Below are 27319 nucleotides of genomic sequence, written 5' to 3'. Positions count from 1 at the left end.
CTCACCCCCTCCCCACCCCATTCCCCAATCCCCACCCTCACACCCCCTTCATCACCCCCTACCCTCAACACCCCACCTGACCCCGATTCTCCCCCCCGTGGGGACTGTGATGTCCTGCCCCACGGGGGCTCTGTCTGGCTCTGAGGATGCTGTTAGAGATGGGGGGGCGGTTGGCAGTGAGAGATGTTGTGGATTTTGGAGCCCCCCCCCGCCCCGGAAATTGCTGCTGATTCTCCGCTTTTGATCGAATCCATTCAGCAGGCAGCTATAAATAGCAGGAGGAGTGATGGGCCGGGCGGGCGGGGGGGCTGTGTCTGCAGTTGATGCTGCACACTGTGATGCTCTTTTACACAGGGATGTGTTCAATGTGGCGATTCTGTGAATGAAAGGTGGGAGTGTGCGAGCTGGTTACAAAAACACCAGCCTCAGATCCCTGTTTGCTATCCGGAGCTGATCGCAGATCCCAGCCTGATCCCGACTCATTGCAATAGAGTAATCTCTCTCACATAGAGTAAATTACTGTGTTTAATGCAGATCTACAACAGCGGGCTCGGAGATCCTCAGCGAGAGAACCATGTTGGACAATAGCCGCATGTTGGTGTTTATAGTGACGCTGAGCCTGTAATGATGGCTGTGTGTACACCCACTTCAGCACTGACCCTCTCAGCTCCAATGACGATCAACGTTGTCCCGGTGACTAATTGATGGGCGTGTCCTAGTGGGTGTTTTGGGGGTGGAGGTGGGGGGGGGGGGGGGAGATGCTAGAGCATTTCCAGGCTGGCTTCTACAGTTGAACCACATTTGACCTTGATACTTTGATAAATTTCCAAACCCACCAGACCGCTTCCATCTGGAAAGACAAGAGCAGCAGCTACTTGGGAACACCACCACCTGCAAGTTCCCCTCCAAGCCACTGAGCATCCTGACTTGGAAATATATCTCTGTTCCATCAGTGTCACTGGGTCAAATTCCTGGAATTATCTCCCTAAGGGCATTGTGAGTCTGATTTTGCTGCTCCTCGGATGCTGCCTGAACTGCTGTGCTCTTCCAGCACCACTAATCCAAAATCAGGTTTCCAGCATCTGCAGTCGTTGTTTTTACCTACAGCACATGGGCTACAGCGGTTCAAGAAGGCAGCTCACCCCCACCTTCTCAAGGGGCAACTAGGGACGGGTAATAAACGCTAGCCCAGCCAGTGATACCCACATTCTATGAATGACTGAAGAAAACGCTACGTCCTGACGATACTAGAATCAATTGTTACATTACCTCAAAACTGTCTGTAGTCTTTCATCTCGTCACCCACACCATCCTCTTGTCTTTCTGGCTGGGACTGCTGTCATGTGCTTTCTATCTCAGCTATCCATTTACATCAAAGGGGTCTCCACATAGGGCTTAGGTTCCTGCATTCTCACCTGGTGATTCCTCAAAGATTACTGTGAATTCCATCTTCCTAATGACAAAGTTGTCAACAAGAGTAGCTTTAGACATTGAGACACACTCCACCTATACACTGACAAAACCCAGCTCTCCCTGTTTATTACCAATTTCTCTGTTGTCTTTAATGAATCTGGCTTTGAATATATTGAGTACCACGGTCTCTCCAGCCACAAACTCAGTATCAGTAACACAAATCCCTGTCTCAGGGAGAGCTGGTACTGCTACAGCCTTACTATTGTTAAAGCTTTGAATATCTACAGATCTCAATTTTCCCAATTTTACTAGACAATTCCCATTTACTTCACCAGATCACTGCTGCCCAAATCTAATCTTATTCCTTTGATCTTCCTTGAATCTGCTGCTCACTATCTTCCCTTCCTGTAGCTTATTAGAGCTGATGTAATTAATGGTTTTCTCTCTCTAGCTATTGGTCTTCCCTTTAAATCTGTAATTCACACAGTGCGGTCCCATCTCAATGCCTCTTCTTCCTCTAAAATCCTTCAACGCGTTGTTGCCTCCCAAATCTATTCCCCTCTTTCCTGAACTCCATGTTTGAATCCTTCCAACAAGTCTCTGCTGTACCCCAGTACTCTTCTCAAAATCTGCTCCTGTCTGACTGTGGAACAGGATCACTTTTCCTCCATGTCCTCCTGACTTGTCTGTAGCCTTTGACAAGATTGACACTATCCACCCTCTCCACGGTCATCCAGGTGTGTGTGTGTGTGTTGTCACCCAGTTCCATTCTTATCTGTCCAATGTAGCCAGAGAATCATTTGTGATGATTTCTTTTCCTGTTCCCACACCGTTACCTCTGATGTTCCCCAAGGATTTATCCTTGATCCTTCCTATTTCTCACCCACATCCGAACCCTGTGACATCATCCAAACTCAGTGTTAGTTTCCACGGGTACGCTGACACTCTCCAGTTCTCCCTCATTCCTCCACTCTCTGGGAACTATCAGAAAACTATTAGCTTTCAGATAAATATTTGCTGTTTGAGCAAATATTTTTGGAAATTAAATATTAGGAAAACTGAAACCATTGGTTTTGGTCTCCATCACAAACTCTGTTCCTTAATGACAGACTCCATTCCTCTCCCTGGTGATGGTTTAGGCTGGACCAGAATTGTTCAAATCCTTCTCATTTTTGACTTGGTGAGCTTCCAATCAGATATTCACATCTAAGACCACTAAGTCAATATCCCCTCCCCACTACCACCACTCCATCCAGTCTCATGTCATCTGCTGTTAAAGTCATCTTGATACCTTGATCTCCTCTGGATATGTCTACAATCTAGCTGGTTTCTATCTGCTATCCAAGTCTCATTGCTGTGCTTTAACTCAGTGCCATTTCCCTGTAGCCCTTCCGTTCACTGACCCAAATCCACACCAGTTCAACAAAGTTCAATTTCTTCCAGTCTCTTCAGGGCCTAGCCTCACCCTTCATGATTTTACCTGAGCTGCCATTGGGTGCCATTCCTTCAGTTACCTGAGCGCTCAGCTCTCAAATCCCAGTCACTCAGACTCTCCTTCCTTATATAAGATGGTCCTAAAAACTTGCACTTTTGACTAAGCTTTCAGATATCTGGCCTAGTTTCATTAAATAATTTCTGATTTATTCTCCATTTCTGCTCCTTTAAAGTACCTTAGGACATTGTGTTATGTTTAAAAGCATCACATAGGAACCTAGGAGCAGGAGGAATTCTATTCAGCCCTTTGAGCCTGTTCTATCTTTTGAGATCACGGCTGATCATTTGCCTGAACACCACACTTGTCCTCATATCCCTTAGCCATTAGTAACCAGAATGTACTCAATCCAGAATGTACTCACTGGTAGACCCTCCACATCCTCTGGGATAGAGAATTCCAAGCGTTCCTGAAGAAGGGCTGATGCCCGAAACATCGAATCTCCTGTTCCTTGGATGCTGCCTGACCTGCGCTTTTCCAGCAACACATTTTCAATTCCAAGCGTTCACCAACCTCTGAGTGAAGATGTTCCTCTTCATCTGAGCCCTAAATAATGTGCTTGTATTCTTGCAATCCTCTTCCTGACCTCTCCGCCCCCACCCCACTCCGGCCTATCACCCTCACCTTGACCTCCTTCCACCTATCCTACCTCCATCGCCCCTCCCCCTAGTCCCTCCTCCCTACCTTTTATCTTAGCCTGCTTGGCTCTCTCTCTTATTCCTGATGAAGGGCTTATGCTCGAAACGTCGAATTCTCTATTCCTGAGATGCTGCCTGGCCTGCTGTGCTTTGACCAGCAACACATTTGCAGCTGTGATCTCCAGCATCTGCAGACCTCATTTTTTATTCTACAAGCCACAGCTGAGAGAAATATCCTTTTTATATCTAACCTACCTTTTCAAGAATTTTGCAAGTTTCTATGAGATCATCTCAGTTTTCTAAATTCCAGAGAATCATTGACTCCTCATTGGACAGTCCCACCGTCCCAGGAACCATTCAGGTGAACCTCCACCGAATTCCCTCTTTGGCAAGTCCATCTTTCATTAGGCAAGGGATCAAGCTGGACAGAGTGCTCTGGGTGCTCTCTAACTAGTGTTCCATACAACTGAAGCAAGACTTCATTGCATCAGTCTTCACAATAGAAGACACCAGCACTATACTAGATAAGAGTGGTGCTGGAAAATCGAATCCTGTATTCCTGATGAAGGGCTTTTGCCCGAAACGTTGATTTTACTGCTCATCGGATGCTGCCTGAACTGCTGTGCTTTTCCAGCACCACTCTAATCTAGACTCTGGTTTCCAGCATCTGCAGTCATTGTTTTTACCCTGTTTTAACCAGCAGTATACCAGAACTTCAAGAGAGTTGGGTTAAGAAGTGTGTATAGAGCCATCATTAAGGAGAAGGTGCTGGGGAAGTTGAAAGATCTGAAGGCAGATACATCACCCAGACTGGATGGATTACACACCCGAGTTCTAAAGGCGAGAGCTGAGGAGATTGTACACACATTGGTGATCTTTGGAGTTAAGGAGTACTGAAAAATGGCTAATGTAACCCTCCCCACCCCACCCCAGTTTAAGTAGGGAAGGCAGCAAGTTTTTGGCCAGTTAGCTTGACCTTAGTAAGATTTCCGAGACCGTTATTAAGGATGAGATTGTGGAAGACTTGGAGGTGCATGGTAAAATAAGGCTGGGTCAGCATGGCTTCGTCAAGGGGAAGTCACACCAGACAGATCTGTTAAAATTCTTTGAGGAGTTTCAATGATGCAACTCTGAAGGGAGTACGGGGGCAGAGGGATCTTGGGGTTCACATGCGTGATCCTCTAAAGGTGACCAGGAAGTTGGAATAGCTGTTAAGAAGGCTTGTAGGATCTTTGGGTTTATAAATAGAGGCATAAAGTATAAAAGCAAGGAAGTGATGCTAGACCTCTACAAATCAGTGGTGAGACCACATTTGGAGGATTGTGTTCAGTCTAGGCACCTTATTTAAGGGAGGATGTTAAAGTCTTGGAAAGAGTTCAAAGGTGATGCCAGGAATGGAGAATTTTAAATACAAGGAAAGATTAGAGAGATTGAGTTTGTTCTCCTTGGAGCAGAGAAGATTAAGAGGTGACCTTATGAGGTGTTCAAAATTATGAATAATTTTGACAGAGTAAAGAAAGACATTCTGTTTCCACTAGTTGGTTTGTCAGTAATTGGGATCACAATTTCAAGATTGTCAACAAGAGAACCAGGTGTGAGATGAGAGAAACTTCTTTACTCAGAGAGTTGTTTGAATTTGGAATGTGCTGCCTGGGAGAGGGGTGGAGGAAGATTCCATCGGAAGTATCAGAGAGCTGGAGATATATTAGAAAGTGATGAAGTTAGACAGATATGGAGATAGGGCTGGAGAATGGGTCTAGCTGGATAGCTCTTTTGGGAGCCAGTATAGAATGGTGACTTGAATGGCCTACTTTTTCACTGTAAAATTCTATGATTCTAAAAGGATTGGTTTAATAACAAGAAACAAAGTACAAATATCAGTGGCTTCCTTTACAGTTATGTTGTGGAATGCTACAGTGGTCATTTTGGGACCTCACATATTTATAATCTCCCCCAGTAATTTGGACAAATGGGAGCTTCATTCATCAATGACACAGATTGGCAGGAAAATCAGTTTTGAGGAGGACACAAGGAGTTTGCAAAGAGATATAGACAGGTTAAGCAATTGTAGTGGTTGGTGTGTATCATGGGTTAATATGAATGTCCCCACTTTGGCAGGACAAATAAATACACAGACTATTTAAATAGGGTGAGTACAGTACTATCTTGGTGGTACAGAGGGATCTGGGTATCGCAGGAAATTAGTATGCAGATGTAGCAGATGATTAGGAAGACAAATGGAATATTGTCAATTATTGCAAAGACAGTGGAATATAAAAGCAGAACACTTGGTGAGACCACACCTGGTGTACCATGTACAGTTATAGTTTCATTTGAAAATCAATATAATTACTTTTGATGTAGTTCAGAAAAGGTTCACTTGACTCATTCCTGGGATGAAGGACTTTACTTGTGAAGAATATTTGAACATGTCGTAGGCCAGTATCTACTGGAGTTTAGAAAGATAAGGAGTGGATCTTATTGAAACATGAAAGGTGCTGAGGGGACAGGAACCGGGGGGGGGGGGGGGGAACTAAAACCAGGACACACGGTTTAAGAATAAGAGATTCCCTCTTAAGGCTGAGGTGAGAGTGTTAGTTTTTGGTGTTTGGAAGCATTGTTATTCTGTGGAATTCATTTACTCAGAAGGTGCTCAAGGCTGGCCTTTTAAATCCAGTCAAGATCAAGTTGAATAGATTCATGATCGACACGAGAGTCCAGGGTTAATGGGGGCCAGGCAGGAAAGTGGAGCTGACACCACAACCACATCCGCTGTGATCTTTAATAAATAGCAGAGCAGGCCCAGAGAGCTGAATGGCTACCTCTTGCTCCTGAGTCTGATGTTCTTTTACATGTGAGACAGTCTAGCTACATGTTACAATCATGGCTTATACCTTGGTCAGAATGGGTAGCAGTCTCCGTCATAGTGAAGTCTGTCAGTTACAATGGCCAGCCACAATGATCCCATTAACAAAACAGAAATCATATATTTTTCCCAACTCCTGATGGGGAACGAGTGATTGAATGAATGTTTGTTCCTATTGGATTTGAATAGGATCCAGTAAGCAGTTGGGAATCTGAGCCTAGTCCCGGACATGAGGAATGGAATCTAGAGACTGACAGGAGCCTGTGGGAACACAGCCAATTGGAAACTGTATCAGAATTCTACTCCTGCGCCCCCTTCCCCACCCTCCCATCCCCAAACAACTTGAGCAGAAATGCTGTCCTTTCTATGCTTCATGTCAACTCTGATGACGAATCATCTAGAATGTTAGCTTGCTCTCTGTCTCCATGGATGCTGTCTGACCCACTGTGATCACCAGCGTTTGTTGTTTTAAGTCCAGATTGCAGCTTCTTTAGTAATTTGTTCTGACTAGTCTCACTGTCCCACACTAGGCCCAAAGCTTGAGTGTTGGGACATTTCAAGTGACATTTCCAGGTACTTTTTAAAGATTGTGAGATTTCCAGCTCAGATACCCTCCCAGGGAGCACATTCCAGACCCCCCACCACCCTCTGAGTGAAAAACAAATTCTTTAAATCCACTCTAAACCTCCTTTCACCTTAAAATTAAGCCTCTTTGTTATTGACCCTTCAACTTAAGGAATTATCTGCTTCCTATCCACCCTGTCCATGCCCCTCATAACCTGAGAGACCTCTCTCAGGTCTTCCCTCTGTTAAAAAGAACATAACCCAAGTTATCCAGCCTCCCTTCATCGCTGAAATGCTCCATTCCATATAACATCCTGGTGAATCTCCTCTGCATACCCTCAAGTGCAATTGCATCCTTCCTACAGTGTGGGGACCAGAACGGCACACAGTGCTCCAGCTGAGGCCTAATCAAAGTTCTGTACGGCTCCAACAAAACCCCCTCTGCTCTTATCTGTGCCTTCACTGATAAAAGTAAGTGTCCTGTAAGACTACTTAATCACCCTATTAATCTATCTATCACTGTCAGAGATCTGTGGACAAGCATCCAAGATTCAAAGAGTCTTACAGCACGGAAACAGTGCTGTAGTCAACTAGTCAATGCCAACAATCTTCCCAAACTAAACTAGTGCCACCTGCCTGCACTTGGCCCATATCCCCTCAAACATTTCCTATCCAAATGTCTTTTAAACATTGTAAGTGTACCCATATCCACCACTTCCTTTGGCAGCTCCTTCCATGCATCAACCACACACTGAGTGAAAAAAAAAGTTGCTCTTCATGTCCTTTTTAAATCTTTTTCCTCTTACCTTTAAAAATATGCCTCCGAGTTTTGAACTCTCCTACCCTAGGTAAAAGACCCTTGTTATTCACTTATCTGTGCCCCTTGTGATTTTATACACCTCAATCTCATATTCTTCTGTTTCTCTGAGCTTCCTAATGTCCTGCCAGTCACTGAGCCATTAAATGGAGAGAAACTACAGGGAGCTGCAACACAGAGACTTGGGGTGGGGTGGGGTGGGAGAACCGGAATTGTGCACACAACACAGAAAGCTAGTACACGGGGCAGCAGGGAATCTGGAAGGGTCATGGAATGTTGGCCCTTTATTTCAAGGGGGTATAAGAGCTGACCAAGGTGCTGGTGAGACTGCATCCGGAGGGCTGTGAGCAGGTTTGGTCCCTTATTTTAAGAGAAAGATATCAATTAATTGGAGGCAGTTCAGAGAAGGTTCGCGAGGATAATGCCCTGGATAGAGGGCTTGTCTTATGAGCAGAGGTTAAACAGGTTGGAACTCTAATCCCTGGAGTTTAGAATAATGAGAGGTGATCTCATTGAAACATTCACGGGCTTGACAGGGTCAATGCTGAGAGGACATGAGAGAGTCTAGGAACTGAGGGCACAGTCTCAGAATAACGGGGCACCCATTTAAAACTGAGATGAAGAGGAATTTCTTGTCTGAAGTTTGAGAGTCTTTACAACTCCTTGTCACAGGGAGCTGTGGGGGCATAGTCCTTGTGTATTGTTAAACCGAAGATAGATCGTTGGTCAGGTGGGCTTATGGTGAAAGGGGCAAGAAAATGGATGTGAGAAATGTTGGCTCAGCCACGATCCTGTTGAATGGCAGAGTAGGCTGGAGGGGCTGAGTGGCCTCCTCCTCTTCCTACTTCTTGTGATCTTGTTGAGTTGTTGTGTCACCATAGCCTTACCAGGTCATAGGGATGTTCTCTCATTAGAGAGAATGTGCAAGGATTGAACTCAGAGTGTTGGCATCATTCTGTGTCACAAACCAGCTATCCAGCCAACTGAATAAATGGAGTACTCCCTTGTCATGTTCCTTCTTACAAAGTTGCCGTGGTTGTGGGAATGGTTCCAAAGTGCATCATCTCACATTTATCACAGTTAAATTCAATCTGCCACTAATCAGCCCATCTGACCAAGCCATCTATATCCTTCTGTAACCTATGACCTTTCACATTTGCTGTCCTCCAGTACTCTGGCTCCTCCCCTGTGGCCAGAAATCATTTGAAACTTTGGGTCAGGGCCTCTGTAATTTCCTGTCTTGTCTCCCACTACAGTCTGTGATGCAACTCCTCCTGACTTGGGGATCTGTCCACTTGTAAATCCGACAAAATCGCCAACTCCTTCTCACTTCTGATAACAATCTGCTCAAGGACCTTTCAGTCCATCTTCCTGAATTCTGTACCTCCAATGTGAAGGCAGATGGGAAGTACTTGTTTAACTCCTACCAACGTTCTCTGGAGCCACACCCACATTACCCTCTTCATGTCCAATGGGCTCTCTTCCTGGTTCTCCTCTTCCCCTCGACATATTTACAGAACATTTACAAATTCTCCCTAATCTTACACACCAGTGTTTTCTCACGCCTCCTCTTTGTTTCCCTAATTACTGTCTGAAGATCCGCGCTGTACTTCCTGTCAGACTTCCGTGCATTTGCTCCCCTTGTACCTGTTATACCTGTCTCTCTTTACCTTGTTATCTAATCCTGAATATTCCTGGACATCCACAGCTCTCTGAGCTTGTTGTTGCTACATTTCACCCTAAAGGGAACATATTGGATGTGTCCTTTCCCCAATTCCTTTTTGAATGCCCCTCTCTATTCTGCTGCGCTTTCCCCCTCCGGTCGTTGTTCCCAGTCTACTTTGTGCAGACCCTGCCTTATTTTAATAAGATCTGCCTTTCCCCAATCCAAAACCCTTTTCTTGCAGAGCCTCTTTCTCCTTTTCTATAACACACATTGTGGTGATCGCTGTCACTAAAATGCTCCGTCCTTGTCACCTCAGACTCCTCAAGTGGGGCTTCACTCCCCAGAATGAGGTCCTGCACTGCACTGTCCCATGTTGGACCATCTACATGTTGATAGGAAACGCTGTCCTGAATACATTTCAAGAAATCGGCTCCCTGTTAACCCTTTACACTATGACAGCACCAGTTAATGTTGGGGAAGTTGACAGCACTTAATGTAATTATATATGATCGTGTTTCCACACCTCAGTGAATTGCTGCATATCTGCTCCTCCACTGCCCACTGACTGTTTTGGGGGTGGGCTATAATACACCAGGCAGGAGTGGGTACTGCGGATGCTGGACATTAGACTCAAGATTAGAGTGGTGCTGGAAAAGCATAGCAGGTCAGGCAGCATCCGAGGAGCAGGAAATCGACGTTTCTTCATCAGGAAGAGCTTTTGGCCAAAATGTCAATTTTCCTGCTCCTTGGATGCTGCCTGACCTGCTATGCTTTTCCAGCATCACTCTCTAATCTTGGGCTATAAACACCCCTAACAGTGTGACTGCCCCCTTTTCATTCCTAAATTCTCCCACAAAAACTCATCTGATGACCCTTTCTAAATATCTTTGCTCTTTACTGCAGTAACTCGGCCCTCAATTAATATTGTGACATTGCCACCTCTTTTATACCCTCCCCTGATGATGCTGTACCCTGGAATGTTGAGTTTCTGGTCCTCGCTCTCCCTCAACCATGTCTCTGTGATCCCAACAAAATCTCTATTCTGTGTGTTAATCCAAATCTTTAATGCCTCTGTCTTACTTTTAATATTCCTCACAATAAAGTAGGAGCATCCAGCCTGACCTTTCTCCCTTTGAAATCCAATATGGCTGAACTCCCTCTGCCTGGGCTCCTTATCTGAGGTATAACTAATGCCAGGCCATTGATGTACATCAAAAAGAAAAATGAATCCAAAACCAAACCCAGGGAACGTTACTGTAAGCATTCCTCCTATCTGAAGAACAGTCGTTCACTGCTTGCAGCTACCTTCTGCAGGTTTCTATGCATCTACAGTCTTTCAGTTTTAAAAATGAATCTGATTTGTGGTTCTTTGTCAGTTTGGAAGTCTATAAACACAACATTGAGCACAGTCACCTGACCGATCATCTCCATTCCTTCAGCATAGTGTTGCACCTTACTTGTGAAATATCAGTAAACGTGCTGGCTTTCACTTATTAACACATTTCTCCAAACATCAATGATATTTCCCTCAGATTAAAGTCTCTCAGGCATTTACCCACCACAGACATCAGGTACAAAAACACAAAAGCAAAACACTGAAGATGCTGGAAGCTGCCAGGTTCAGATGTGGATCCACAATGCCATTAGGTAGGGAATTCCAGGATAAAGACTCCGCAACAGTGTAGGAGCAGTGTGATATATTTCCAAATCAAAATGGTGAATGGCTTGAAGGAGAACTTGCAGGGGCTGGTGTTCCCATGTATCTTCTGCCCTTGTCCTTCTAGATGGAAGTGGTTGTGGGTTTGGAAGGTGCTGTCTGATGATCTTGTGTATTTCTGCAGTGCATCTTGTAGATAATCCACACTGCTGCTACTGAGTGTCGGTGGTGGAGGGAGTGGATGAATGTGGATGTGGTGCTAATCTAATGGGCTGCTTTATCTGAGATGATGTCAATGCAAATGTTTCGTGCTTCTTGTCAACTCAAGTCTGGATATCGTCCAGCTATTGTTGCATTTGAACATGGGCTGCTTCAGTATCTGAGGAGTTGTGAATGAAGTTCTGGCTAAAGATTACTGCGAATGCTTTAGCATTATGTTTTGCCCTGGTGTGCTGAGTTCTTCCATCATTGAGGATGGGAATGTTTGTGGGGCCTCCTCCTGCAGTGAGTTGCTAAAACATCCACCAACATTAGCGACTGGATGGGGCAGGACCGCTTAATTCAGATCCAATCCATTTGTTGTGGGATCGCTTAGTTCTCTCTCTTACTTGTTGCTTATGATGTTTTTTATGCAAGTCGTCTTGTTTGGTGGCTTCACCAGGTTGACTCCTCATCTTCAGGTGCTGGTGCTGGTGCTGCTCCTGATACCCCCTCCTGCACTCTCCATTGACCCAGGGTTGATCCCCTGGCCTGATGGTAGTGGTTGAGTGGGGGATGTGCTGGGCCATGAGGTTACAGATTGTGCTGGAGTACAGTTCTGCTGCTGTTGATGGCCCACAGCGCCTCATGGATGCCCAGTCTGGAGTTGCTAGATCTGTTTGAAGTCGGTCCCATTTAGCACAGTGATAGTGCCACACAACACGATGGAGGGTATTCTCACTGTGAAGGTGGGACTTTGTATCCAAAAGGACAGTGCGGTGGTCACTCTTCCCGATACTGTCATGGACAGATACATCTGCAGTCAACAGATTGGTCAGTATGGGGGTCAGGTATGTTTTTCCCTCTTGTTGGTTCCCTCACCACCTGCTGCAGACCCAGTTGAGGACCATGGCAGCAATATTGCTGCTGGGGAATTATAAAGTTTTGCTTATGGCTTTTTACAAATTTGTCTCTAACTAAAATAAATGTGAAGGTTGTGGTGTGCTACTATAAGACATAGGAGCAGTGTAGACCATTTGCTAATATTAATCACATCTTCTCTGGTTATGTCCAGCGCCTCAAATGGCTTTGGTTAGGCCCCATCTGGAGTCAAATGTAAGGTCTTGTTCCCAGTGGGGTCACTCAGGGCCTGGTGAGGGGTTACACTGGGGTCACAATGAGTTCTGAGTTCCTTTTGTTTTGTTTCAAGTGGGCTAAAATGAAGAGCAGAGATGTGCTGTTGAGGCTGTATAAGGCTCTGGTCAGACCACATTTGGAATATTGTGAGCAGTTATGGGCTCTGTATCTAAGGAAGGACCTGCTGGTGTTGGAGGTGGTCCAGAGGAGGTTTACAAGAATGATCCTGGAGGTGAAGGGCTTGTCATATGAGGAGTGGTTGAGGACTGTGGGTCTGTACTCGATGGAGTTTAGAAGGATGAGGGGGCATCTGATTGAAACTTACAGAAAACAGAGAGGCCTGGATAGAGGGAACATGGAGAAGATGTATCCGAGTAGGAGAGACTGGGATCCAAGGGCACAGCCTCCGAATGAAGGGATGACCCTTCAGAATGGAGATGAGGAGGAATCTCTTCAGCCAGAGAGTGGGGTCTCTGTGGAACTTATTGTGACAGAGGGCTGTGCAGGCCAAGTCATTGAGTGTGTTGTAAGAGAGAGATAGATGTGTTGATTAGTAAGCTGGGTCAAGGGTTTACAGGGAGAAGACAGGAGAATGGGGTTGAGAAACATATCAGCCATGATCAAATAGCAGAGCAGACTCAGTGGGACAAATGGCCTAATTCTTCTCCTATATCTCATGGTCTTATGGTGTTTCAGTTATTTGGACTTGAATGTAGGTGTCCGGACAATCACAAACATGACTGGTTGGTGGGGCTGGGTTAACAGTTAACTGGATGAAAATATCAGTGACTGGTCACATCGGCAGAAAAGTAGCAAATGGAATTCAATCTGGAGAAGTGTGACGTGATGCATCTGGGGAGGTCAAACAGTGCAATGGATTATAGAAAATAAAAGGGAGAATACGGTGAAATGCACAGGAAGTGATGGAACTTGGAGTGAATGTTCACAGGTCCTGGAGGACAGCTGAATAGGTTGATAAAATGGTTAAGACAGCATATGGGAATCTTTCCTTTCTTAGCTGAGCTATAGAATGTAAGAGCAGGAAGATTACGCTGCAAATGAATAATCGATCACAGCTGAAGGCTGGTCAACTCCTGAGGGAATAGCTATAACAACACAAGATGGAGGAGGTTGTGAAGATGTCCCAGGACTGGAGAATCCCACTGATTAGGAAAGATTAGAGAAGCTGAAATTGTTTCACTTCGGAGAGAGAAGGCTGAGGGGAACAAAGTTAAGTGTGTAACATTCGGGCAGCTCGAGTGTGTGTGTGTGTGAGAGAGAGAGAGAGAGAGAGGTCTTCTTGTGAGAGGTGGGGTCTGCCCTGTAGATTGAGGAGGAAAGCAGCAGGGAGCCCTTTCCATGGCACACCCCCCACCAAAATTCAAACACCCAATACAGTATAGCCAATGACAGCCTTGTTGAGGTGTAGTCACTGTTGTAAGTGGATAAAATGTGGCTGCTAGTGGTGCACAGCAAGATTCCAATAACAGCAATGTGATGACCAGATCAATCTTTACTTTCCCCAAGTAACCAACAAATAGTCACAAGGGAAGACAGCTCACCTCTTTAAACGTTTACAAAGAGACTCAATATATTCACCCATCACAGATTAATATCGCAACTGAAAGGTAACGCATCGGACAGTCCGATGCTCTCTCAGCTCCCTCCTGGTAGCCATGTTTGCAGATGGCACAATGGTAGGTTGGAAATATGTTGTAAAGAGGCCCTGAGCAACATAGAGACAGATCTCAAGAGATTGTGTGAATGGCAAAACTCTGACTAATGGAGTATAATGTGGGAAATGTGAAATTATTCAAGAAGAACATAAAAACCGAATATATTTAAATGGAGAAAGACTACAGAATTCTGATGTGCAAAAGCATCTAGAAGTTCTAGTGATGGGTTGCTAAAAGAGTTGGCCAGAAGTACAGCAAATAATCAAGAAGTTTAATGCAATGCTATCTTTTATTCTGAGAGAAATTGAACATAAACGTTCAGATGTTATGCTTCTGTTATACAGGACATTGGTGAGACCACATTGTGAACACTGTGTGCAGTGTTCGTCTCATTGTTTAAGGAAAGATGTAAATGATTTGGAGTTGCTTCAGAGGAGGTTTATGGGATAGGTCCCTGGAGTGAGTGGGCTGCCTGATGGGGAGAGGTTGGGTGGACTGGGCTTGTTTCCCCTGGAGTTTTGAAGAGTGAGGGGAGACTGGATTGAAGTGTCTAAGATCCTGAATGGACAAGGTGGATGTGGGAAGGAGGTTTCCTCTTGGGCAGTCAGTCCAGAACCAGGGAATGCTGTTTTAAAACTAAATCACATTTTCTCTGAGGGACATGCGACTTGGGAACTCTCTGCCTTGGAGGTGCTTCTAGAATATTTTTCAAATGGAGGCAGATGGATTCTTGTTAGGCAGGGACTCGAAATCAAAACTCAAATAAATCAGCTGTGGTTTTCACAATGGCAGACAAGGCTGGAAAAGGAAAGGTAGACAGGCAGAAGAATGGAAGAACACAGCAGGCCAGGCAGCATCAGGAGGGGGAAATGTCAATGTTTTGGGTGTAACCCTTCTTCAGGTGGGGTAAGGGGAGCTGCAGATAAAGGGGGTGGGGAGTGGGGATAGGTGAAGACAGGTAGAGGGTACGACCTGGTTTAGATTACTTACAATGTGGAAACAGGCCCTTTGGCCCAACAAGTCCACACCGACCCGCCGAAGCGCAACCCACCCAGACCCCCTATATTTACCCCTTACCTAACACTACGGGCAATTTAGCATGGCCAATTCACCTGACCAGCACATCTTTGGACTGTGGGAGGAAACCGGAGCACCCGGAGGAAACCCATGCAGACACGGGGAGAACATGCAAACTCCACACAGTCAGTCGCCTGAGTCGGGAATTGAACCCAGGTCCCTGGCACTGTGAGGCAGCAGTGCTAACCACTGTGCCACCGTGCCGCCCACTGGTTGGTCGATGGGAGGAATGAATCCAGTTGGAGGAGAGGCAGGTGAACCTCTGTCTCACCTGGAAGCACTGTTGGGGCCCTGGATGGAGGTGGGGGAGCGGTGTACTGGCAGGTTTTGCATCTTTTCCAGTTGCAAGGGAAGGTACCTGAAGGTTTGGGGGCATCGGTGGGGAGAGTGGAATGAATCAAAGATTGGCGAAGGGAATGGTCCTTGCAACGTAGCCAACAAAGAGGGAGGTGAGGCTGTTGCCCATCCTGGGTACCAGTGGCCACCCTCTGGATTTGGAGGAAATGGGAGGAGCTAAAGGAAAAGTGCAGTCCTTGTACATGACTACACCCCACAAGGATGGCCTCCAGGCCCTCTGCTTCTTCCTCTCCAACAGACCCATCCAGTCCCCCTCCACTAACACTCTCCTCTGCCTCACCAAACTGGTCCTCACCCTCAATAACTTTTCCTTTAACTCCTCCCATTTCCTCCAAATCAAGGGTGTGGCCATGGGCACCCAGATGGGCCCCAGCTACACCTGTCTCTTTGTCAGTTATGTTGAACAGTCCCTCTTCAGTACCTACACTGGCACTGTGCCCCACCTCGTCCGCCATTATATTGATGACAGCATTGGTGCAGCGTCCTGGACCCAGGCTGAAATGGAGCAGTTCATCGACTTTACCCACAATTTCCACCCTGCCCTCAAATTCACTTGGTCCATCTCGAATACCTCCCTCCCCTTTCTTGACCTCACCACTTCCATCTCCAGTGACAGTCCCCAGACGGGTGTTTACTACAAACCCACAGACACACATAACTACCTGGACTACACCACATCCTATCTGGTATACTGCAGGAACTCCATCCCATTCTCCTGATTCCTCTGCATCTGCTCAGACAGGGAGACTTTCCAATCGCGAGCATCCCAGATGTCCACCTATTTTGAACAGAGTTTTTTTCCCTCTTCTGTCATCCAGAGAACCCTCTGCCACACCATCTCCATTCCCCACTCCACTGCTCTAAACCAACCCTCCCCCCACCTTTAAACACAACAGAGACAGGGTCCTCCTTGTCCTCACCTACCAACCCACCAGTCTCCGCATCCAAAGCATCATCCTTAAACACTTCCACCAACTCCAACTAGACCCCACCACCAAGAGCATCTTCCCCTCCCCACCCACTCTCCCCACCAACCCTCCCTGAACCCCTAAGTACCTTCACCGCGACCATCCAGGGCCCCAAACAGTCCTTCCAGGTTTTTCACCTGGTTCACCTGCCTCTCCTCCAATCTGGTTTGCTGTATCCGGTACTCCCGATGTGGTCTTCTCTACATCGGGAGACCGAACATAAACTCAGGGCACGTATTGCTGAGCATCTCAGCCGAGCCCACAGGGGCCGACCTGACCTCCAGTTACCACCCATTTTTATCCCCTTTCCGACATGACCATCCTTGGCCTCCTCCACTGCCACAGCGAATCAGACCGCAAATTGGAGGAACAACACCTCATCTTCTGCCTGGGCCTGCAGCCCAGAAGAATCAACATTGAGTTCTTCAATTTCAAATAACCTCCCTTCCCATCCCCCAACTCCCTTCCCAGCCTTGCCCCTCCCTTCCATTCCTTTCACTGACCCCTCCTTCCAACTAATAACTGGACTCATTCCTCCCATTGACCAACTAGGTTGTACCCTTTACCTGTCTTCACCTATCCCACCTTGCTACCCTGCCCCGCCACCCCCTTTATCTGCAGCTCCCCCCACACCCAAAATGTCGACCTCTCCACCACCTGATGCTGCCTGGCTTGATGGTTCTTCGCGCCTCCTGCTTATTGACCTTGGATTCCAGCATCTGCCGTTTTGTTTTATCTCAGACCAGGTTAAAGGGGCCGAATGGCATGCTCCATGTTTCTTCCGGAATCTCAGAGCTGCCTTTCCCAAAACAGGAGGAGCAACATTTGACATATGTGCAACAGGTTGTGTTTAATATTTTGACAGAGGCGGTGACCTCAGGTAACATTTACAAACTTTTAACACATTAAAAATATAGCATTGTCTCAGCTGTTGCCTGTGAGTTCAGTACAAACACACATGAGGAATAGGTTACCAGGAGTGACTGAGAGTCTGGAAACTCTGGCTCTGACCCTGTGTTTTTACTAAAGTGAGTTTGTCACTAACAGACCTGTCAACATCAATCACGTCACATTCTCACTGTCTCCCTGGAAAGCTGATGTCATGGAGGTAAAACCCATTTCACCAATAACAATGCTGTATCCATTTTTAACAACAACGTTCACCCAAAACAGCACCAAAGCAAAATGCTGTAGATGCCAGAAATCTGAAAACAAAGTTGAAAATGCTGGAAATATTCAGCAGGCCAAGCAGCACCGACAGAGACAGAGACAACTGTTTAGGGCTTTGAGCTTTCACTGCGGAAAGGGAAGAGAAGGGCAGACTGAGGATGATGGTCATCGATGACACTGGGGGTGGGATGGGTTAGGGAATAATGTGATGGAATGTGGAGTGAGAGCAGGGTTGGTGCTCTCACTGGGGCGATTAAATCCTGATTGGGTGACCAATTAGTGTACAACTCTGTCCAATCATTGCCACTCCAAGTTTCAGGTCCCAGTTATTTTCATTCTCTGTCCCTCTGAGCCTGGTGTCTCCATCCTTTGTCGGTGGCACAATGCAGTGCTCCTCATGTCACACCCTCCACATCAACATCAACAATTCCAGGCTCTAACCTCAGAGTCTTCCATTTTTAGGACAGCAAATTTTGTTAATGATTCACCTCCTTGAACCAATCTTCTGTTTTTAACCTGTTGCTTGACCCTCCTCTTTTCCCAGGTATCAATTTTCCTTTCGTTATTTAATCTCCCTGATCTTAATTCCACCTCCTCTGATCCATGCAGAGACTGATAACTTGTGGAAAACAAAGGTATTCTAGAAATTCGATGGGAGGAAAACTGCTTGATGGGATTTTACTTGAACAAAGTAAACAAACATCTTTACTAGAACAAAGGGATTAAATCAGCAAAAGTTTTGAACAGTTGAAGATTATTTGAAGCAAAAAATGTTAATTTTAAACAGTTAATAAATCAAAGCTTTTACATAGTTACAAGGGCGCATTACTTTCTGCACCAGTCTAGGACTGTGGCAATTTAGCAATCTCTCTGATTTCCTGCTCAGCTGCTGCTGTGCAGGGTCCCTGACCTGCTGCTGAATTGTATCAGTTCCTGAGTCTCATTCAGAAGCAGTTGTATTCCAATTAAAAATCCAGACACTGTTAAAACTGACAAGGCCTACGCCTGTAACCCCCTCTCCTTAAATCATAACAGTCTTGATGGCACAGAATCCCCAGAGGCTTCCTTTAAGTAGATCCAGTCATCTCTGACCATACAGAATCAGCAGCAAAGTATATTAATGATCCACAAAACGTTGTACTTCCTGTCATCAGTTCTATGGCTGGCATTCAAAATGGAATCAGGGTCAGTATGGGCTCAACATGCCCCCTTTTGAGGGAAATGTAGGAGCAACATGTCCAGAAAATCCTAGATGTCCAGAAATATTCAGGATTGGATAAGAAGGAAAGGAGAGGTTTATAACAACAGATACAAGGGCAGCTGATCAACAGAGATCCTGGTGGAGATGGAGGTGGGGAGTCCTGGGTGGGAGCAGGAAGCTTACGAAATGAATTAGGAGAGCAAACGGTTGACTTGGGAAACACTGATACATAGGATTAGGGAGACTTCAAAACTGTTCTGTAAATTTGTCAAGGGGAAGAGGATAAACCAGGACAAGAGCCCATAGGGGACAATCTGTGTATGTGTATCTGAATAATATTGATTAGCTGTTAAACAAGAAGTCCATCTGTCTTCAGTTTGGAGAAGGAGGATATAGGAACAGAAATCAGGAAGAGCGACTGAGGGATTCTTGAGCAGCTTGAACAGAGGATTGTGGAGGTTTTGGCAAGGATTAAAACTAGACAAATCCCCAGGTCGGGATGGCTTATATCTCAGGTTGTTTTGAAGATGAAACAGGAAGTCACTGGGATCCTGACTGGCCATGGGAGGTGAAAGGGGACTGGAGGATGCAGATGTGGTTCCACTTTTCAAGAAGAGAAATCCAGGAAATTACAGGCCAGTGAGCAGGGAAACTATTGTAGAAAACTCTAAAAGAAAGGCAAGGTTTGATCTGGCTTTGTCAGAGGGAGGTTGCGACTAAGAAATTCAATTGAATTGAATATTTCAAGGAAGTAACTAGGGGTGTGTAGACGAGGGGAATGCAGTTGATGTAGTTTATAGGGATTTCAGTAAAGCCATTGACGCAGTCCCACGTGGGAGATTGATAAAGAAGTTAGAAGCTCATGAGATCCAGGTAACTTGGCAGGTTAGATCCAGAATTAACTTAGTAGGAGGAGACAGATTGTACTGCAGTGGATTCATCAGGATGTTGCCTGGGATATCACCTTTAGTCAAGGGTGTTAGTAAGAAAGGAGCATAATTTTAAGGCGAAAGACAGGAGGTTTAGTGTGGATTTGATTAAAAATATTTCTACCCAGAGAGTGGTGGGATCTGGATTGCATTCCCTGGGACGGTAGTTGAGGCAGGGAACCTCGCAACCTATAAAATGGAGTTTGGTCAGAACTTAAAATGTCATAAAGGCTAGAGACTAGTGCAGATTTAGAGCAGATTTTGTCAGAGTCGACTCAATGGACTAAATGGCCTTATCTATGCAGAATGATTCTGTAACCTGTTTAAAGACCAGGTTATATTCAAAACTGTCAAACAGAAAATGTGTTATTTGTAAACATCGCTCTTGCTCTTGCGCTCTCTTTCTCGCTCCCTCTCTCTCTTGCGCGCGCTCTCTGTCTCTCTCCCCCTCTCGAGTGCACACTCTCTGTCTCTCACACACACTTCCTCAGCCACAGGTGCTTCCTGACCTTGCTGAAAAGGGAATGGTCTTTGACTAATTTATTGGGGTTATTGGAGCATGTAATGGATAATTGGGAACGTATTGATATGGTGTACTTGGATTTCCAGAAGGTATTTGATAAAATTGCACATCCAAGATGACTGCACAGAATGAGCTGATGATATGAGCTCCACTGGGTGGGGAGACCCTGGGTGGGGAGACCCTGGGTGGGGAGACCCTGGGTGGGGAGAGAATTGGTTAGCAAACCGGAAACAAAGGAGAGTTAAATGGGGAGTGATTGGGTTGTTGAGTTGTGATGACTGGAGTGCCACAGCAATTGGAGCTGGAACCTCAGTTATTTGTGTTTGATGTTAGTAACTGTGATGAAAGAACTGAAGTGATTAGGAAGGCAAATGGAACTTTACTATGGGTAGGCAATGGCCTTGTGGTGTTATCACTTAATCCGGGGACCTGGGTTCAAATCCTGCCACAGCAGATGGGGGAATTTCAATTCAATAAATGACAAGTCTAATGATGACTATAAATCAATTGGCAGAAAACCCACCTGTTTCACTGATGTCCTTTAAGGAAAAAGTCTGCCATCCTTACCTGGTCCGGCCTACATGTGACTCCAGACCCACAGCAATGTGGTTGACTCTTAACTAACCCCTGAACAGTTAGGATGAGTAATAAATGCAGGCCTAGCCAGAGATTTCCACATCCTGTTAATGAATTATTTTTAAAAATTGAGAGGGGAATGAAAAATAAAAGTTGGAATGTTTTGCTTTAGCTGGACAGGTGCTATTGAGATTACATTTGAAGTCCAGGGGACAGTCTAAGTTCCTTTATTTAGTAAAGGTCAGAATTGCATTAGAGAAGGTTAACTCAACTGATTGCTGGTTTTGTGTGTGGGCCAGGGGTCTATCTGTGAGAGAGTCTGAATCTATTGATTGGAGCTGAGAAGAATGAGTGTGATCTGATTGAACCTTATCAGCTCCTGAGGGAACTGAACAAAGTGGATGCCAAGTGGATATTCCCCCTCATGGGAGAGACTGGGAACTAGGGAACACCATTTAAAAATAAGCAATTACCCCCATCAAGACAAAATTGAGGTGTATTTTAAGGGTTGTTAGTCTGTGGAATTCTTTTCTCCAGAGAGTGGTGCAGGCAGGGAATTGCATATTATAAAAACAAAAGTTTGTATAGTCTTGACTAACAATGGAGTCAAAGAGAGGGAACAGTGCTGCACTCTGGCCTAGACTCCAATCCAGACAGGCAGGCCTGTACCTTTAAGGCAGCTACATAACATCACAGCATTTGATGTTCTAGCATAAAGGCATTCACCTCACTTTCAATTTCTTTGTCTCTTATTTTCTCTCTCTCTCTCTCTCTCTCTCTCTCTCTCTCTCTCTCTCTGTCTCTGTCTCTCCCTCGGGTCTGTGTACTGTGTTCAGCCAGTCAGTTTTGTCTGTGAATGTATAATAACATCAGAAAGCACAGAACCTGGATTAGATGTGTCTATCTGTCAATTGTTAGTTTGGTAAATGAAAGTAAAGATATCTGACTCAAAATAAACTAAGTATTTCTATAATTTATGTTGGCTAAAATATAGAAAACCACACAAATGACTCCTGGTAGCAGTAGGACGGGGTGATAATATTGAAGTTCACAATTACAGGATGGTGAAGCATCTGGATGTAGGTTTGCTCACTGAGCTGGAAGGTTTATTTTCAAATGTTTTGTCACCATACTAGGTAACGTCTTCAGTGAGCCTCCGGATGAAGCACTGGTGGTGTAGCCTGCTTTCTATTTATATGTTTGGGTTTCCTTGGGTTGGTGATGTCATTTCCTATAATGATGTCATTTCCAATTCTTTGTCTCAGGGAGTTGTAAATGGCAGCTGAAAATGTGTTGCTGGAAAAGCACAGCAGGTCAGGCAGCATCCAAGGAGCAGGAGAGCCGACGTTTCGGGCATGAACCCTTCTTCAGCAACACAATTTCAGCTCTGATCTCTAGCATCTGCAGTCCTCACTTTCTCCTAGAACGTTGTAAATGGCATCTAAGTCAGTGTGTTTGTTGGTAGAATGGGCTCAAAGGGCTGAATTGCCTATTCCTGGTTCTAATTTCTATGTTCCTGTGATTGTAACAGGGAGCACACTGACAGATTCCTGAAGACAGCAGGCTGGTTGAAGAGGTAATTGGAAACCAAGTAATATACAAACAGAACATTGAATATACGAACAAACATTCTGTAAACCTTTCCAAATCGCTGGCCATTTCTCAGAGGGAACACAGTATCTTGTTCTCAGCTGCATACTTTCGGAAAGATATCAAGGCCCCTGAGAAGATGTGGATCATATCCAGAATAAAGCAGGACTAAGGGGCTTCACGGTTTAGCAAGTTTAGAGAAACTTGAATTGTTTTCTTTAAATTAAAATGAAGTTAAACAGAGGTTTAGGAACTCAAAATTATTTGCCATTTGAGACCAATCAGGAGAAACCTTCCCTGGCAAGTGAGTCAGTGACCAGAGGGTCAGGGTTTAAAATATTGACAAAAGGAATGAAAGGGAGAATGAGGAGAATAATGTTTTTGACCCAGAGAGTGGTTATGTCTGGGCCGCAGTGATGGAAGAGGTGTACGTGGAAGTCTGATCTTTCAGGTTATGGTGAGCAAGCTGGGAGTTTCAAACTAACCTGAAGGGACAGTACGATGGTCATTTCAAAAGCTGTGAAATTGACAGATTGGCTGAGTTCAGATTTGGAGATGCTGGTGTTGGACTGGGGTGTACAAAGTTAAAAATCACACAACTCCAGGTTATATTTGGGTTATTTTGAAGCACTAACTTTGGGAGCGCTGCTCCTTCATTAGGTCGTAACTCAAGGAGTATAAGGTCGTAACTCAACAGAATTTATAACAAAAGTTTACAGTGTGATGTAACTGAAATTATATGTTGAAAAAGACCTGGATTGTTTAAGTCTCTCATCTTTTAGAATGGCCGTGTTGGTTTCAATTCTCTCATATGTAAATTGTAACTTTTAAAAAAGTTTTACATTCTCAAGTGACCTTTAATGACAGGTGCCATGTCGGCCCAGATACTGCATTGAAGGTGTGAGCTGCCCTGTGTGAGGCTGTCTGTGCCCAATGGGCAGACTGATTCTCATCTAAACAACGGATTTACAGAATCTTACATGAACTCATGCAGTTTGTGAGCAAAATAAAATGTAACTCTGCATTACAAATTCACCCCAACCTTGTGTGGGTCGGGGGAGGGAGGGAGGGATGGTTGGTGGTGGCGGGGGTTATTAACTTGGCTGAGTTAAAAACAGTTTTGAAATGTTAAACATTTCTTTTGAGCTCAGGAAATGGGTTGGTAGGCACCTTTTGACCATTTCTGGCCAGAATTTCAACTCTGAAATCACTGTGTATACAAAGCAAAAATCTGGCTTTTGTACTTCGCATTTTCTAATGTAAATGTGTGATGAGTGTAAATACAACACTGGGCGACTTAGCACAATCAAGCCTCCAGGAATACCCCAAACCACAGTGACACCACCTCTCTTGTCTCTGTCTCTGCCACAGCTGTTACCAAGGTCACAAATAACTTGCCCAGCGCGGTGGTTCAGAAGTTAGCACTGCTGCCTCACACTGCCCTCTCCGTTGTCACCAGTTCGGGACAGGGGGATGGGGGGCTGCGTACGGTGGTGGATGCTGTCCTGAAACTGTCCTTCGTGAGCACAGAATGCAAGTTTGTATTCAGTGGGTTTCCCTTTTTCCTTTGTCCCCTAATTCTGTTTCTGACTGTAAGGGACCTATATTTGTTTTCAACAAACCTTTTCTTCTCTCATACCTTTAGAAACCTTCTAGTCAGTTTGTATGTTCCACAAAAACTTATGCTCAAGTTGAATTCTAAACTGTTTCCATTTCCTTGGTCTGATGGGTTTTTTTTTGGCCAATTTGTGTTCCTCATCTTTGGATGTGATATTATCTGTAATTTCCTTGTAAGGTGTGGTTAGGCCAACTTTCCCATTTTATTTTTTATCCTTTGAGATGTTTAACTCTGCACTCTTTGAGAAGATTTGTAGCTCAGGTTGTGAGTCAAGTTGTAAGTTTTCTCACTGAGTTGGAAGGTTTGTTCTCAGACGTTTCGTCACCATGCTAGGTAACATCATCAGTGAGCCTCCAGTGCAGCGCTGGTGTTCTGTCCCGCTTGCTATTTGTGTGTCTTGGTCTGTTGATGTGGGTGATATCATTTAGAATCCATAGAAGCCCTACAGTGTGGCAACAGGCCCTTCGGCCCAATGAGTTGTTTTTCAGACTGGAGGCCTGTGACCAATGGAGTGCCACAAGAATCGGTGCTGGGTCCTCTACTTTTTGTCATTCACCTAAATTATTTGGATGTGAGCATAAGAGGTACAGTTAGTAAGTTTGCAGATGACACCAAAATTGGAGGGGTAGTGGACAGCGAAGAGGGTTACCTCCGATTACAACAGGATCTTGATCAGATGGGCCAATGGGCTGAGAAGTGGCAGATGGAGTTTAATTCAGATAAATGTGAGGTGCTGCATTTTGGGAAAGCAAATCTTAGCAGGACTTATACACTTAATGGTAAGGTCCTAGGGAGTGTTGCTGAACAAAGAGACCTTGGAGTGCAGGTTCATAGCTCCTTGAAAGTGGAGTCACAGGTAGATAGGATAGTGAAGAAGGCGTTTGGTATGCTTTCCTTCAACGGTGAGAGTATTGAGTACAGGAGTTGGGAGATCATGTTGCAGCTGTACAGGACATTGTTTTAGGCCATTGTCGGAACATTGCTTGCAGTTCTGGTCTCCTCCCTATCGGGAGGATGTTGCGATACTTGAAAGGGTTGAGAAAAGTTTTACAAGGATGTTGCCAGGGTTGGAGGATTTGAGCTATAGGGAGAGGCTGAACAGGCTGGGGCTGTTTTCCCTGGAGCATCAGAGGCTGAAGGGTGACCTTTATAGAGGTTTACAAAATTATAAGGGGCATGGATAGGGTAAACAGACAAAGTCTTTTCCCTGGGGTGGTAGAGTCCAGAACTAGAGAGCATAGGTTTAGGGTGAGAGGGGAAAGATATAAAAGAGACCTAAGGGGCATCTTTTTCACGCAGAGAGTGGAACGTGTATGTAATGAGCTGCCAGAGGATGTGGTGGAGGCTGGTACAATTGCAACATTTAAGAGGCATTTGGGTGGGTATATGAATAGGAAGGGTTTGGAGGGGTATGGGCCGGATGCTGGCAGATGGGACTAGATTGGGTTGGGATATCTGGTCGGCATGGACAGATTGAAATATGCTGTACATCTCTATGATTCTAAGTCCTTACTGACCCTCTTAAGAGTAACCCACCCAAACCCATTCTCCCACCCTGTTACTCAACATTTCCCCTGATTAATGCAGTTAATCTACACATCCCTGAATTTCATGGGCAATTTAGCACGGCCAATTCAACTAACCAGCACATCTTTGGACTGTGGGAGGAAACCACAGCACCCACAGGAAACCCCCGCAGACACTGGGTGAATGTACAAGCTCCATATAGTCACCCAAGATTGGAATCGAACCTGAGTCCCTGACGCTGTGAGGCAACAGTGCTAACCACTGAGCCACCGTTTTTCTCCAGTTCTTTTGTCAGAGGTTGATATATAGGGTCCAAATCAATGTGGAGTTCCAGTTTGAATGCCAGGCCTCTAGGAATTTCTCTGTGTGTCTCTTTGATCCTAAGATGGATGTGTTGTCCCAGCCGAAGTGGTGTTCTTCCTCATCTGTTCAGGATCAACAGATCAGTTGTGGATTTGGGTGAGCGCAGATGATACTCTTAAATTTTGTATTTGTTCAGTTGTGTGTAAGAGCACTTCTGGATATAAAGAACAGCTAGGTTCTACAGGGTTTCTGTGGTGTAGTATCCCTACTTCTGAGCCAGGAGGCCTGCATTTTGCAGAGATGTGTAATACAGACTGTGAACAATTGGAAATTTGAAGTGAGCTGGGTTCTTGCATGGCCTCAGGGATTGGGGATTTGTCCAGAGAGGTGAGTTAGCTCCTGGACAGGGCAAGCATTGGAAAGGGAAGGATTAAAACTGGTGGTTATGCTAAACTACAGACTCACAATGGCCCCCTTCTAAATCTCTACTTGTATTGTTCTACTGAAAGTTATTTATTGCCCATCGTGCCTGGTCTGCCTGGTGTTGACCCACAGTACCCAGAGCATTCTAGAGGGAAGCAGCTCTAGAGTCCCAGCTGCTTCCTGACACATCACCCCTTTTGTGCTCACTCTGAGTTTCCAAGAGACCAGTAACTCTTTCCTGAGGTTCAGGAGCCTAGTTCCTCCTGATGGACTCTAACCAGAGCTGTTTGTAACAGTAGTGAAGTCTCCTGCCCTTTGTGTTTTCACCCCCTAAGACCAGAGCAGCTTTTGTACTTGATTTTTTAGAGTCTGTGAAATGACTGCTGTATGTGGATTGCCAAACTTCGCCAGGGCACCTCACACCACCTGAGTCCCCTCTGCTTCCTCACAAACTTCCTGCAGCTTCTACCCCTCGTACGGGGATTGGGGAGGGAGCAGAATGATGAGGCTTCACAGCTTTTAGTGCAGTAAGTCCTGAGGCAGTAGGTTGCACAGTTGTTGTTCCGAGATTTGGAATGAATGTGGTTGTTAGTAACGCTGCTGTTGGATCCATGGGTATCAACAGAAAATATGTCAAATGCCAAAGTAACTGAGAGGCCATTCAGTCAGCCAGAGCAAGGGGTCACATCACTGAAGTTCAAAAAGTGGTGACAAGTTATTGAGTGATAGTCTGTGTGTTCATGTGAAGGGGTCTGGGGGAGAGGGGAGGTGATGGAAAGGGAGAGGAGGAGAGGTGGGGTGGGGCAAATGCATGATGAGTCAGTCTATCTCCAAAACCTGATTGTATTTCGTGAACAGCGACTCTAACCCTGCAGTGGGCGCCATGACTTGGATGAACCCAACAGTTTTTGCATGCACAGTAAGATCCCACAA

General features: G+C 45.3%; 1 pseudogene; it reads right to left on the bottom strand.

Moving 5' to 3' along the window:
• The window catches only part of LOC132822858 (elastin-like), a 66493-nt pseudogene extending 54706 nt beyond the window's left edge, over positions 1-11787 (bottom strand).
• Between the last annotated feature and the right edge of the window lie 15532 nt (positions 11788-27319).

The sequence above is a fragment of the Hemiscyllium ocellatum genome, chromosome 15 (assembly GCF_020745735.1).
Source record: "Hemiscyllium ocellatum isolate sHemOce1 chromosome 15, sHemOce1.pat.X.cur, whole genome shotgun sequence".
Lineage (NCBI taxonomy): Eukaryota > Metazoa > Chordata > Chondrichthyes > Orectolobiformes > Hemiscylliidae > Hemiscyllium > Hemiscyllium ocellatum.
Note: the sequence above shows the minus strand (reverse complement) of the source record. Positions and strands in the feature narration are given on the sequence as shown.